The sequence below is a fragment of the Brienomyrus brachyistius genome, chromosome 15, assembly GCF_023856365.1.
Source record: "Brienomyrus brachyistius isolate T26 chromosome 15, BBRACH_0.4, whole genome shotgun sequence".
Taxonomy (NCBI): Eukaryota; Metazoa; Chordata; class Actinopteri; order Osteoglossiformes; family Mormyridae; genus Brienomyrus; species Brienomyrus brachyistius.
Window position 1 is genome coordinate 14,076,633 of NC_064547.1, and position 13,643 is coordinate 14,090,275.

The window sequence follows — 13,643 nt, forward strand, 5'->3', positions numbered from 1 at the left end:
ATAATTCAACATCTCTAATTGCCGCAGATTGCGTGGACGTGTGTATAACAGCAGTGTTTGTAAGACGTACAATTAAACGCTCAGGTTAACAGCTCTATTTAGCTCGTTATGTAGCTGATGGATTCCTTACATCGTTTCAGAGGTTTTACGTTCACTTCGCATTAAAATCTCTGCGAAACAGTTTGGATATTCTGGTTTCCACATATATTTTGAAAAACATAATTAGTCCGACCACTTGAAGCACATGCGGCTATTGACTTTTATATAATCTTCTGTTAATTTGTCATAAATCAAAGCATCGCACATGCAAATTTGAATGCCAAAGACCCTAGACCGTCATGCAGGATCCCATTTTCCACAGAAGACCTACCTCATCTCTAATAGCTGTTCTTTTCCCCATCCATTTTCATAAGAAACAAAAAGAGAAGATTCCAGGAGGATAGAACCCTCACACCACATCATTCCGGTGCCCTAATTACGTTTTTTAATATCCAGGTTGCATTTAGAAAGATAAATTGCAGTCCTTGTTCAAACTGACTCCCAGCTCAGAGACAATCTATTGCGATATTAGTTTTTTTTTTTTCCCCACACGACGCAGCTAATTAGATTCTCAAACGAGCGCTTCAAATCAGTGGTCTTAATTTTTCACACTCATTTTGATTGTGCGCTCCCTGTTTGTTTGCGGAAAAGGCACGCAGCAGAGCGAGGCTGGTAATTTATGCTAAAAGTGGGGTGCCGGCAGTACTAAAAGCAGGGTTCTGCCCATCAGCGGTGCAGCACGGTCTCCAGCCTGACACGGCTCTAATTAACATGCAGACATGCATCGCCTCATTGGCAATTCAAATTGCTTCTTTTCTATAATGTACCTCAAATTGTTCTACTTCAAACACTGCATTTCATTTGCAGAGCCCCCCCTTACCACCAAGCCTACCCCCCGTACCTTGGTCACCCCCACCCCCTGGGCATTCCACGGTTTTTCCCTTCATCCATTGGGGGATGCATTTATAGAACGATATGCCATGACAAGGATACGCTTCCTTCAAAAAAAGAGAAAAAACAACCATAAAGAAACACACCTTATGGACCACCTCTATTTTTCCCTGCGTCAGACATCAGAGCACTCCCCCTTTGGAGTGTTCCTGTACCACCAAGTAACCCCCCCAAGGTGTCAGCTGATGTGGCACCTCCAGGAATCCTGCCCTCGCTGTTGTCAGCCCCCCCAGCGTCAGCGCTACGTGTTGCGAGGGGCGGCGGCATCCGCATGTTAATATGCGATGCGTGACGGCGTCCTCGACTGCCAGCCTTCCGCTCGTCATTAGGCGAGAGACGCTAGGTCACCCCCCCCCCCTTCCCTGTCAGCCCCCCACCCCCTGCGCACATAAAGCATTCCCTGTTGGAACAAGTCCTTGTCCATGTTATGCAAGTTCACTAACTGCTGTGCGAGGGGCTGTCTGGGGCTTGGGTGACATGCGAGGAAGTTCCCTGCCAACAGAGGCGGGGTGGGGGGGTGGGGGGGGGGGGGAGCAGCCATGTGGCAACAAGTGGCGGAATCAATGGCGTGCAGTTATTCAACAGCGTAATTAATTTCACTGGCCCTGGCACATTGCCAGCACTGCCATCTGTCTCCTGTGTGCACACGCCCTCCCGTTTGTCTGAATTTGTCCCACGTTTCGTAACATTACGTGCCAGCCCTCCTTTATTCTGTGTCACAGATGGGGCGGCGAGGGTCTCACTTCCCTGGGGTGGGGTGGCACGGTGCCCATTCAGTTCTGGTGCCAGTGCCATAGATAGGATGCCCCCAAACATAATTGATCTGCCTGGTCTGGTGGCACATGTCTGTGTTTTTTTTTTTATTTTCCCTCCGGTTCATGTATATTATTTCTGCCCCCCCCATCCCACCTCCCCCTATTTATTGATGCCCATTGTCTCATCCCATTTTTTTCCAGCATTCGTGGAGATAGATCTAGTGGTTCACGTGGGAACTTCTCTCTGGCTGTCCGCACCACCTTGGTTTCCCTGACGGTACGTTGGCACAGCGCACCGACGAGTCACTCGCGGGGGGTGCCTGTCGAAGGATGCTCATGGCTCTCCGCTGCCGCTGGCCTACCCTCTGCCCTGGAAATAGTGGAAAGGGGGGGGGGGGGTTGAGTTGAGGGAGGGGAGAGGGATACTTCAGGATCTGATGCGAGCGAGCCGTTTGAAGCTGCAGAAAAGTGAATAATCAATTGCGTATTGATTTCTTGTAAGATTTTGTAAATTTCAAAGTCAAGACAAAGAGGATAGCTTAAGGAGACAAACAGCAGGAACCCGGCATAAATTAGCCAACAAACAGCGGTGTGGAATAAACTAACGACTCGTCAGAAATTTTTCTTTTTTTTCCCCGGACAGACACTGTCTCCAAATCAGCGCGGCTGGAAAAAAAATGGGAGTTTAACCCCGATGCGATGAGAGGACCTAATTAAACTCAATGGAGCTCATTTGAATGTTAGGGATGCAAATGAGTTTCCGTGCTTTTTACGGATCGGAAGGCAAGTCGTTCGGAGAAGAATTAAGGGTTATTGCTTGCGTGAGGCGCAGTATTCCCGAGGAAGAAAGCGCTAAGTCAATATTACAAAAGAGGAAGATTTTGACCGTCTTCATGATTCAACACAAAGAGCACGTTGAGAACATCCTGGACACTGGACTGCTGTTCATACTGGGATGGGGGAAGAAAATCAAATATATGGTGTCAAAGCTATTAAGGATATCCATGCATGCTGATGGAAGTGCCTGCGAACCATAATTATCGCTGTTTGAATACCAAGCAGATGAACGCAGATGAAGCAGACGGCAAGAGCAACATTAGCTGCTAGAGATATTTACCCAGCAGCACGACTCGTTTACGTCCTGACGGCGGGTAATTATAATGAGCCGTTTATTTCTCCAGATGTAAGCAGAGGTGGCACAATGCGAGAAAGTGCAGAAATGAGATGAAGTTCAACCTTTATTCTGTTGGGAAATATTAACCGTTTTGGCTTCTGTCTGGATTTATTATGCAACAAGGAGAGAAGACAGTTAACGTGGAAGAAAAAAGGAAAAAAAAAAGCACAAGTTGGTGGATTTATACTCTTGTGGTGTTGTCCCGTCGTGAAATGGTCCATGTGTTTTTTGTTACTGAAAAGTTCATCTGCTTTCACCCGCAGCTGGATGGGAAAGCCCAAAGCCACAGACAATCAAATGGTACAACCTCTCGATTTTCTTTTTTTTTTTTGGAGTGGGGGGGCATCTGTGTGTTTGACACACAGCAGCTGGTATGGAGCAAACAGCAGCAAAAGAGGGGGGTTTCCAAGCCATAAGGGATGGTGTGGTGGTGCAGTCACCCCCGTATGGTGGGGGGGGGGGGGGGGGCAAAGCAGAAACAAAAGGAATGGTGCGTCATTCCATAGCAGGTTTGGACCCAGAGTGACGTTGGCCGGAGGGTGTGGCTCCCTGTCATGTGACCAGCCTGGGCTCCTCCCAGAACCTTTCAGAATGGATATTGCTGACGTAACCGTACCAATCAGCTGACTTTGCTTGAAGTGCCAGCAGGACTCTGTTTGCCACTTGGAGCCTCTTCAGGCACTTATTTCTGCGCTGGGAATGACTGTACTTGTGGGTCTGGGATACACAGCATTACATCGCTGCCTTACCGACACGCTACGGCACTTCATTGCAGTGCATTTATGCTAATGCTAATTAGCTTATAGCCGAGTTGTTTGCCAGCTGAGAAAGTGTAAGTGCATTTTTTAAGGTGCAGTTAATCATCACATGTAGGCACATATTTTTATAGCTAAACTTAATATTATTAAATTGTGTGATTGTCGCTATGAACTCACATCTAGTGTGTGTATATATATATATATATATATATATTATTATTATTATTATTTTTTTTTTTTTTTCTTGTGACCATGTCAAACTAAGAGCACTTCCTGTCTTTTTCAAAAAGTTTGGACAAAGAAATAGTTTATGGTTTTTCTTTAACATTCTTCAACATTGAAACTTTTATCTTGAACACAAATTCATTGGATATAATTAAATTGAAAACATTAGGACTACAGGTCATTTCAGTATCACACAGTACTCTTAATGCCTATTGGCTATATGCCTTGTGGGTCATTTCCGCGGTACCACTAATGACTCTTGGTTCGGACAGCTCTGTTTGGCTGAGACTATGTATTTTGGTTTAACGTAGCTCATAACACTATGAACTTTACATCCATCCAAGATTGGGGTGAACTGTCTGGGGACAGCAGCTGTTAATTTCTACATTAAAAAGTTAAATATAACTCAATATATCAAATTTGCATTTATAGTGAAGCCATGAGTAGCTTTTGCTATTCAAGCCAATCAGTGTGATTAAACTGTTCTTAATCCTTTGTACCGCCAATAAAATGACTTAATACATGATAAATAAGATACACCAATGCAGAGCTCATTTCTGTCAGACTCATTAAAATTATATTATAAGCAATTTCCTGAAACAAATTACATTTTAAAAATCATTATGTTAGAAATAATGAATTAACTTATTGTGGTTTAATGCAGTTTCTGCAGTATAATACTGTCATAAACACAGAATGGAATACACTATATAAAATAATCCCTTGCTAAATTAAGGAATATTTAACTATTATGAGATTTTGTTTCTATATTTATGGTAGAATGAGACAGGATGAATATAATGTTTCATAACTGACAGATGCTAGGTTTCTGTTGCCTGAGGTTGCACAACTAAAAATTACACTGTAATTTGATTGATGGAAAACTGAAGTGGTTCATCTACCATCGTGTTCTGTCTTTCCCCTGGCTCAGCAATTTCCATGTAAGATGATGTCTTACACACTGGGAAAAACTGTCATTTATATTTCTGAAGTCTCATAATATGAAGATTTAATTGCGGCATGTTGACCCAGAACAACAGAAGATAATACATATATATTTTTTTATCTGAAGTATGTGGGTCACATAAGATTGGTGTTTATCGACAAAACAAGAACAGAAAAAAAAAGTATATGGGCTAAGCATCTCTTGGCTGGTCAAAAAAAATAAAAGTATTTTGTGGAAATGGTGATTTCAGCATGATGCCAGGTCAATTCTGCATGGTAGCTGCAGGCTGACTGTCAGCCTGTTTGGCTCTGAATTTCATCAAAACAATCCTGAGGTTTAATTAACAAGATTTGCAAAAGGCAAGCAATGTGAAAAAAACACCGTTATTCAATTACTTGCTTATGCATTTCATTTGATTCCTATGACAAATGTGGCTTTCAATTGAAAATGATTTCCACCATTTTTTTCTGTAAATCACAAGAAAATGCCAACAAAGGCAGTTCACTCCAACAGAGTGTTCACACAATAGTGTATAGACTCAATATAGTCACATATAAATCTGTCTATCTGAGTCAGTGACATTGACATTAGTTACCAAGAATTTTGTGACATCAGAAGACATTATTGTCTTCTCTCCTCATGCATTGTCGACCACAATTCAGAATTACAGCTAAAAGGATACGATGTGTATTTCAGTTGTGTATTTTAAAAGCTGCATGTACTTGATATGTTACATTATTTGTTAAAATGGCAAACCTATACACTTGGCAATTCATTTGATATTAAATTAGTCATGCAAAGCCTATTTCATCAAAAGACAACAACATTGTTTCCTGCAACAAATGCAAAATAAATGTGGCTACATATTAGAAAATGAGTCAACATAGAAGGCCAGAGTTTTTATTTTAATATTACTATCGAGAATTGCAACATCAACATTTCGCCTGCAGCTGAATACATACAGCTCACAGACAGACTGCAGAGGTTCATTTTGTTTGCTTACACATTAGAATGGCTGAGATGCATGATCTAGTTGATTTTGAACACAGTGTGATTTTTGGTGCCAGACATGGTGGCCCCAGCATCGCAGAAACAGCCACCTTGCTGGGATTTTCACACACCACAGTGCCTAGAGTTTATAGAAAATGGTGCGTTAAACAAAAAACAAGAAGTCAGCAGCAGTTCTGCGGGCGAAAACACCTTACTAATGAGAGAGGTCCGAGGAGAATGGCCAGACTCGTTAAAGCTAACAGGAAGGCCACAAGTGCAAAAACAACAGCTCAGTACAACAGTGGTCTGCAGAAAGGCTTCTCTGAATGTATAGCTCATCGACCTTATATTTTGCTTTAAATGGCCTAACCTGTACTAGCTAGCTGTACCCAATAAAGTGTCCACTGAGTGCAAATACAGCATGTCTCTTTTCATGCATGGTGTTCTGTTTTATGTTGTTGTGCATTTTTTTTTTAATTTAGTTTCTTTTGCCTGATTCATTTAGCCTCTGTTATGATTCCATAGCAGTGAGTTCCTCTGGACATAAGGGATCGAGTGATCACTGCAGCCCGAAGCTTTTCACTTTCCACATGCCTTTGTAAAAACCTTAAACAGCTGGAAGCAGACCCTCCGAAACCAAAGGCCGGATGCATACAACAATATACGTTTAAATGTTTAAAAGTTACGGCTTAACAGTCTGTGACATAATAATATGTTAGTGTTTATTTCTATAGGAACTGGGAATTCCCATGGTACTGGAAAGCCCTTAGTGGGTTCCACTTGCTAATACATGACACGATTTATATCAAGTGGACTTCAGGGATGTTGCAGCTAGCCTGATATTTAAGGGTATGCCCCTATAAAGTGAAGGTTGCTACATGAGCTCACAGGAAGGCCCTTGCTGCTCAGCAAGGATCTACCCTGAAAAGCACAGTCAGATCCATAAAACCAGTGAGATGCTTGTGATGTTGATGCTATAGAACAAACATGATAACATCCATGCAATGCTGATTGGTTCTTCTGACCATTCAGCTAACGACTAACACACATGCTTTATGTTTATGATAGTTCACGGGTTCAAAAAACTATTTGCATGTGAGCCAAAAAATACTTTTTACTTTCTGTTTTTTAGCAAAAGCCACACCAATTGGTGGCATTCTTCAAGTAAAATAATAATAATAATAATGTTTAAAACCCAGCATATTTATATAAACAAAACACAATAATATGTCAGCAAGGACATGAAAACTCAAAAGAGGAGAGGTTTTTTTTTTTAAAACTAACAATATATAAAATGCACTTTTCATTATTCCAGCAAAAAGCCAGTGTACGCCTCTTTCGGTTGTCATTCCTCAGCTAGATAAAATGCAAGTTAAGCTACACATGAAACCGACGTTTATCATGGTGCTGTGCCACGATAAAGCGCACATAGCATTCTGCAATCAACCTTCACAGAATTTTGGCTGATGCGAGAGCAGAACTCAAACAGTCTGTCAGAAGATCTCTATGTTATACCAATCACAGTGAATTTGACTGACTTTATATTAGAATAGAATGCTAACGCTAATGACAAATGAGAACAAAATGAATTAAAATACAAATGTCTGGTATATATGTCAAGGGACAGCATAGACCAACTGAAAAGCCTTGATTTACTAAAGTGAGATGCCAGCAAGAATAAGAAAGGGCAACTGTCTGCATTAGTACTTTCTTGATTGTCAATGGGCAGGACAGATTTTTATTCTTAACAATGACAAAAGATGAACTTTCTGCTACCTGCATGTGAAACGAACAGGCGTAATGATGGGCAGCCATTGATGCTACAGGACACCGCTTTAAAATTCAGTGAAATGCTATGTGTATAGGGACTGCAGGCAAACGCCAGGCCGATGCTCCAGAGGTTATCGCAAAGTCAGTTTAACCAGGCATGTGAGTTTTATAAGACCGCAAGGAAACTGCTCTTAATCTGTACCAGATTTCCTAACACATCTGTACCATAATTAAAGCGGGGACTACCGCTTTAACACTTTTAGCTGTATCAGGCAACTTGCTGCACAGGGCCTGGTACAATGTCGAAATTGCTTGGCGAGTTAATGCAGTGGTTATGGATGTTTTGATGTGTGTCATACAAGATTCAGGCTGAATGATGCATTTTGACCAGGGTCTGCCTTTTAATTCATTCCCACACGTGGTTTTGATGACAACACATCAATGATTTATGAATCCACCCATTTCCCAAGCTCTCTCATTGGTATTTATAATTCATACTTTAAGGTGCCCTCTCAGGTGCATTAATACTGTATATAATAAATTCTGGCAATTTTGCTCCTGCCTTCCAGTTTTGAATAAAGATATATTTTTAATGACGAATATCCATTGGTCTTACTCACTTAGGGGGAGTGTTTCTCACACAAAGAAATTAACAAAATTATCATATGGGCGTATTAAACTGCATCTCTTTTTCTTCATTTGGCTAGCTGGCAAAGAAAAACACTGTCACACAATAAAATGAGTATGAATATAAATGATCATATATCCATATCCAACAAAATATCTACAAAAACAGTTGTCAGGGGAGATAAATGGCCAGTTTCTCCATACAAATATCTTGCATTAAGTTCTATTATTTCTTGTTCCATTATTTATTATGATGAGATGATGAGAAATTGTAATAGACTCTTGGTTGATGTATTTCTTGAAAGAACATTAAAAAAATAAATGCCAAAGTAAAGTTCTATGCATCAATCGATAGGTAAATACGAGAAAAAGACTGCACTTTTCATAACCTTGTTTTTAGGACAACCCTGACGTAGAAGCAAATTATGGTCAAGTGCGCAATGATATATTTAAATAGCTGGTAATGGAGAATACAGGGACAGCATATATCAGTAAATATATACAGTACATATATATGTACAGTGTTCATATTCATTCATACAGCAGTATGAATAGACAAAAGATGACTGAAAGGGCTGCTCGCGTTTGAAGGCTGACCTTGATGGAGGAACGGCAACACTGAGGTCCTTTCTGCTAGAATAGCCAAGAGCTCCAGCAGATTGAAATTACCAGCAGGGCGACAACGGCGGCCATAGTGCTGCGCGTATAATGTCTGCATTTGAATGCTTCTCACGTGTGGCGGGGGCATCCGAGCGAAGTTCATATTATTCCCCCCGCCGCTCCCTTTTATGTCTGTCTTTCTGGCTTGTGTGTGCGTGCCTGTGCGCGTGTGCGTGTGGAATCTGTATTCCTTGTTCCTTAAATACATACCGGTTGCCAGTCCCCACGCGAGACAAGTATTAATTGTCGTATGATTGCTGACGGCGCAGTATGTAAACCATGTTCAAATTTATGCCACATCTCATTTTTTCCCCCCCGGCGCTGCCACCCACGGCTGTGACGATTTACCACGACGGAAGCCTGGGTGGCGTTTATATGCCCGTTAGCCCGACGTCCAGAATATGAATGGCCTTTCCTAGTTATGCGGTACCAGACTGGGATTTCATTTTCGTTCTGTAACGCCGAACAGAGGATCATGATGGAACGCTGAAAAACAAGGGGATAAAAAAAATCACACATGCTGCTTTTTTATAGACTAGAGAACGTATCCCCTCTGCATGTAACAATATTTCTCCCAGGTATCATGCTTTCATCCACGGCCCGCGATTCCCTCGCCGGTACGTCTGCTTATTTCCCGGGCCCGGCAAAAGTGCAGTATCAGCACCCGGGAATCCAGATAACCGCTCCATTAAAAATGGACCCTTTAATTTATTGATCGGCGAGGGCGCAAGCAAGACGTCGGCCGTGGAGTCGAGCGGGAAACTGCGTTTCGGTTTATTTATTCCCATTGCCAGGTTATTAATCTCGCTCAAGTGTGATGCATTCCCAGGCTATGAGAAGAGGCAGGACGGGCCATCTCCCCGTATGAATCACTTATCCGGCTTCCACAGCGTGGCGTTTGTTAACATGAATTATAATTTCCATGTTTGTTTGTCTTTGGCAACAAGGCCCCAGTCTCCAGAAGGCACAACGTTATTGGGTCGTGTTGTTGGTTTGGTGAAGAACACGGTGCACATACATTCTTTTTCTCTGTTGTTTGAAGCTCGAAGACACTTTGTCCTGGTTGTTAGGAATTTCAAACACAGGAAGGAGCAGAAGAACCAGACATGGTGGTAATGGGTGAATGTTTTTGGAAAATGTAGATTCTCAGCGGGTCCGCATTCAGCCACACCAATTATTGTTTTAATTAGATTAATATAAACCCAACTTTTAGTTGTTTAACCAGTACAGGCTCGCAGGGGACCTGGATCATATCCCACATGGCATATGACGCATGATAGGAGACACCCAGCACTGGATACCAGTCCATTGCAGCCCAGACACTATCACATATACTTTAGACAATTTAGAGGTGCCGTTTAACCAAACTACATCACTGCAGGAGGAAAGCAGAGTGCCTGGAGGAAACATGCAAAGAACATGCTAAATTCATACACATGCACACAGCCCGGCAATGCGACTAGAACCCCCACCGCTGGAGGTGGCATGTGACAGACAACCCACCAATCAACTCTGCCACTGTGATAAAATGAAAACAAACACTCCACTTAATTGTGACAGTGACTGCAGTTGTCACAGGGCCAGGACATTTCTACTGACCAGGGACCGAGACTGAGAATAAGCTGAAAAATACCAAAAAATGTTCTCTTTGTTGTGTTGCATTTGTTTTGTTCTTGTGGAGAGGCATGGTGGCGCAGTGCTTAGCTCTGTTGTCTAATACCTCTGGGAGCAGGATTCGAGTCTCCACCTAGGTTCCATGTACAGTATGTGGAGTTTGTATGTTCTCGCTTTGTTGTTGTGGGGTTTCCTTCAGGGAACAACCCTATCCTGGGTTGTTCCCTGCCATGGATGGATGGATTATTCAATTAAATATGTTTCTAAACATGATTTAACTCATTTGTGTGCCTAAAAGAAAAACTCAAGCTAGCATTCAATCTGAGTATCTTCAGTTCTTCGTTTCTTCATAGAATCGAGACACATAATAAAGTTAATGGAAAATTTCTGAATGTCTGTCTTCCTCTTTTCCCACAACCCAATGTCATTCCATTCAGGTGACCTGGTGACTGTTTTCAGTTTTTACACAGTACTGCGCAAAAGTCTAAGGCAGCCAAAGAAAATGATGTTTAAATAATATTTATGTTGATGTAACACTATGCTATTATGCATGTCGAAGTGCATTAGCTTAGCCATTTCAGAACCTCTGCTAAAATCACTCCATTATTTCCAGCAACCAACCAGTACACCAATGTTTTTTTTTCACTTGACCACTAGCACACCTTGTATGGCTAATCGGTACCTTATTGAGTTATTCAACTAACTAATTAATTAAGTGAGCTGGTGGTGAAATTTAATAAATACACGGAACGGCTGAGGTGCCCCTGAGGAGAGATTTGCCAACTGATCATCTAGCCATCCAGCAAGATATCAGGAACTTTTTGGAGAACAGATGAAATTCTTACTAGTTTTTATTCTGTTACTCTTAATTTCCATATGTTCTAAAGCTAAATTGTGTTCTTTGTTCCGAGCAAAACTCCACTTACTACCAGATAAGTAGCTTTAATCATTCATTTTGACTGCCTATGCACAGTACTGTATTTACTGTATGTGCCTACCTGCAGTTGAAAAACAAGTTACTGTAAATAGATAGATAGAAACCCATCTTCAATTAAATCTTTGATTAAAGAACAGAGAGCCACTAATGTGTTTGAATCAACAGGTCAGAAAATCAAAGATGAACATTGATGTGAAAGCCCCTTTATTCTGTAACTGTGACACTTATGTGAACCTCACACCAATACTATAAACACTTCACGTTCTTATCCAGCTGCCAACATATAAACTTCATAGGAACCAACAAGATGATCTATTATTGCTATTGCTTTGACATGACAAACAATTCCTGGAGAGAGCCCTGTCGATTGAATTTAAATACGATGGAAGTTCCATCTGTTAGCCAGCTGCTAGCCATTTCAGATGCTTGTCTAGACATACAGCTGACAGAAAGCTTAACTGCATAATAATAAATACTTCACAGAGCAAATAATCAATAAAAAGGAATGTAAAACCTGCAAAAGGTAATCCTTCTTCGGCAAAAACCTAATGTGGTCTTTCAAATAGACGACTCAGGCAGGGTTACCCAGCTGTCCGATCTGAGCCGGAGTCACCCGTACCACAAAGGCCCTTTGCCCCTGTGACGGTGCATTTCAGTCCAGTTTGCCTGTTTTTGAGATGTACCAGTGAAGTCACTGAACTCGGCCAGTGTCATAAAATGGCAAACAATGCAAGGGTTAATTGAAGTGAGATTAACTGAGGCTTTATTTATGATTTACACAGGTACAGTACAGAAGCACAAGTACAGTGGAATTCTTGCGTGGTTCCCTTGGTTGGAACCGTTCAGGTTTGCTATACATCCATCCATTTTCTGTAAACACTTACCCTATTCAGGGTTATGGGGGTTGCAGAACCTATCCCAGAGGCTATTGGCACACGGCAGGCAGGGAACAACCAAGGATGGCGCGATTGCGCCAACTCATCACAGGGCACACTCACACAGGCACACTTACGGCAAATTGGTAACTCCAATATCGACTGTGGGGGGAAACCGGCATAAACCCCACGACGACACGGGGAGAACATGCAAACTCTACACATATGGGTCCATAATGGAGAATTGTCAGGCAACAGTGCTAATCACTGCACCACCACATCACCCCTGTTCACTACACCACAATCAAAATAACAAATAAATCAAATGGATAAAGAATGGTTAAACAGCTCATTCGGTTTTTTTTTTTTATTATTTCTGAGGAAAGCTTTTGAAGAACATTGCTTTTATACGTTGAACACTGCCGTTTGTGTGAGCTGTTTTCCTTAACAACATTCATATATGAAATATTTGCCATTTAGAATTAAAGTCATGCTTGTGGCTAGCTTTTTATTAATTTTTAAAAAAAGATTCAGCGGGTTTGGTCCTCGCCTTCATGTTCATCAATGCAGTCACACCATCATGTCGGTGTCCTCTTGGTGCTCGAGGTTAAAGGTATTTCGGGAAAACAAATATTATTTTGATTAGGGGGTGGCATTTCTATGTATTTCTAAGTAGCTGTCGACGTTGAATTAAACTGCCACATTACCTAGAATTAAGTGTTTGTCAGACACGTAAAACACAGAGACAGGTTTTAAATTGCCCTTTGCGGTTCCTCAGATCCGTGTGAAATTACTGCACTCTAACTGAATGTAAAATTGAATATATGACTCTCTGAACAGGTGACACGGCATATGATGAATGAATATAGAATGAATATTTCCATGTCCTGCTCATGTTTTGAAAACAGGAATTGTGGTTCTGGCTTGTATTTTAATTATAGGAATAGCTTGGAAAAATAACAATTTATATTACATTGTATAATTACAGCAAGCATGCAGAATGACACCCTAACCGGTCTTAGTGATAGGCTGCACCCCTCTCAAAAAGGATGGATGATGATTACAATTATATATCTGCCAGCATTGTCCTCTTTTGTCTTAATTGTGGCCTTGCATTATTCCGTTTGTCCTCTCACAGTAATAAACACCTGGAGTATGACATTCTTACTAACTGTTTACTTTTATGTTGTTTAGGCAAAGATCCAAATATTTAGCCATATACAATTATTAGATTTTTGTATTGTTCCTCTGCTCCTATGTTGTTAAACAAAGGGCAAACCAAACAGGTTACACATAAAATGCTCTCTTTTATAGCACTATAT

The 13,643-nt window shown here is 41.3% G+C and overlaps 1 long non-coding RNA gene across 1 annotated transcript in view; it reads right to left on the minus strand.

Annotated features, from left to right (window-relative positions):
* Positions 1-1,908: 1,908 nt before the first annotated feature.
* LOC125709380 (uncharacterized) overlaps positions 1,909-13,643 on the minus strand; it is a 55,816-nt gene continuing 44,081 nt past the window's right edge. Inside the window, exon 3 of the long non-coding RNA XR_007382690.1 lies at positions 1,909-2,115. This is a non-coding gene — a long non-coding RNA (uncharacterized LOC125709380). The remainder of the gene's footprint in view (positions 2,116-13,643) is intronic.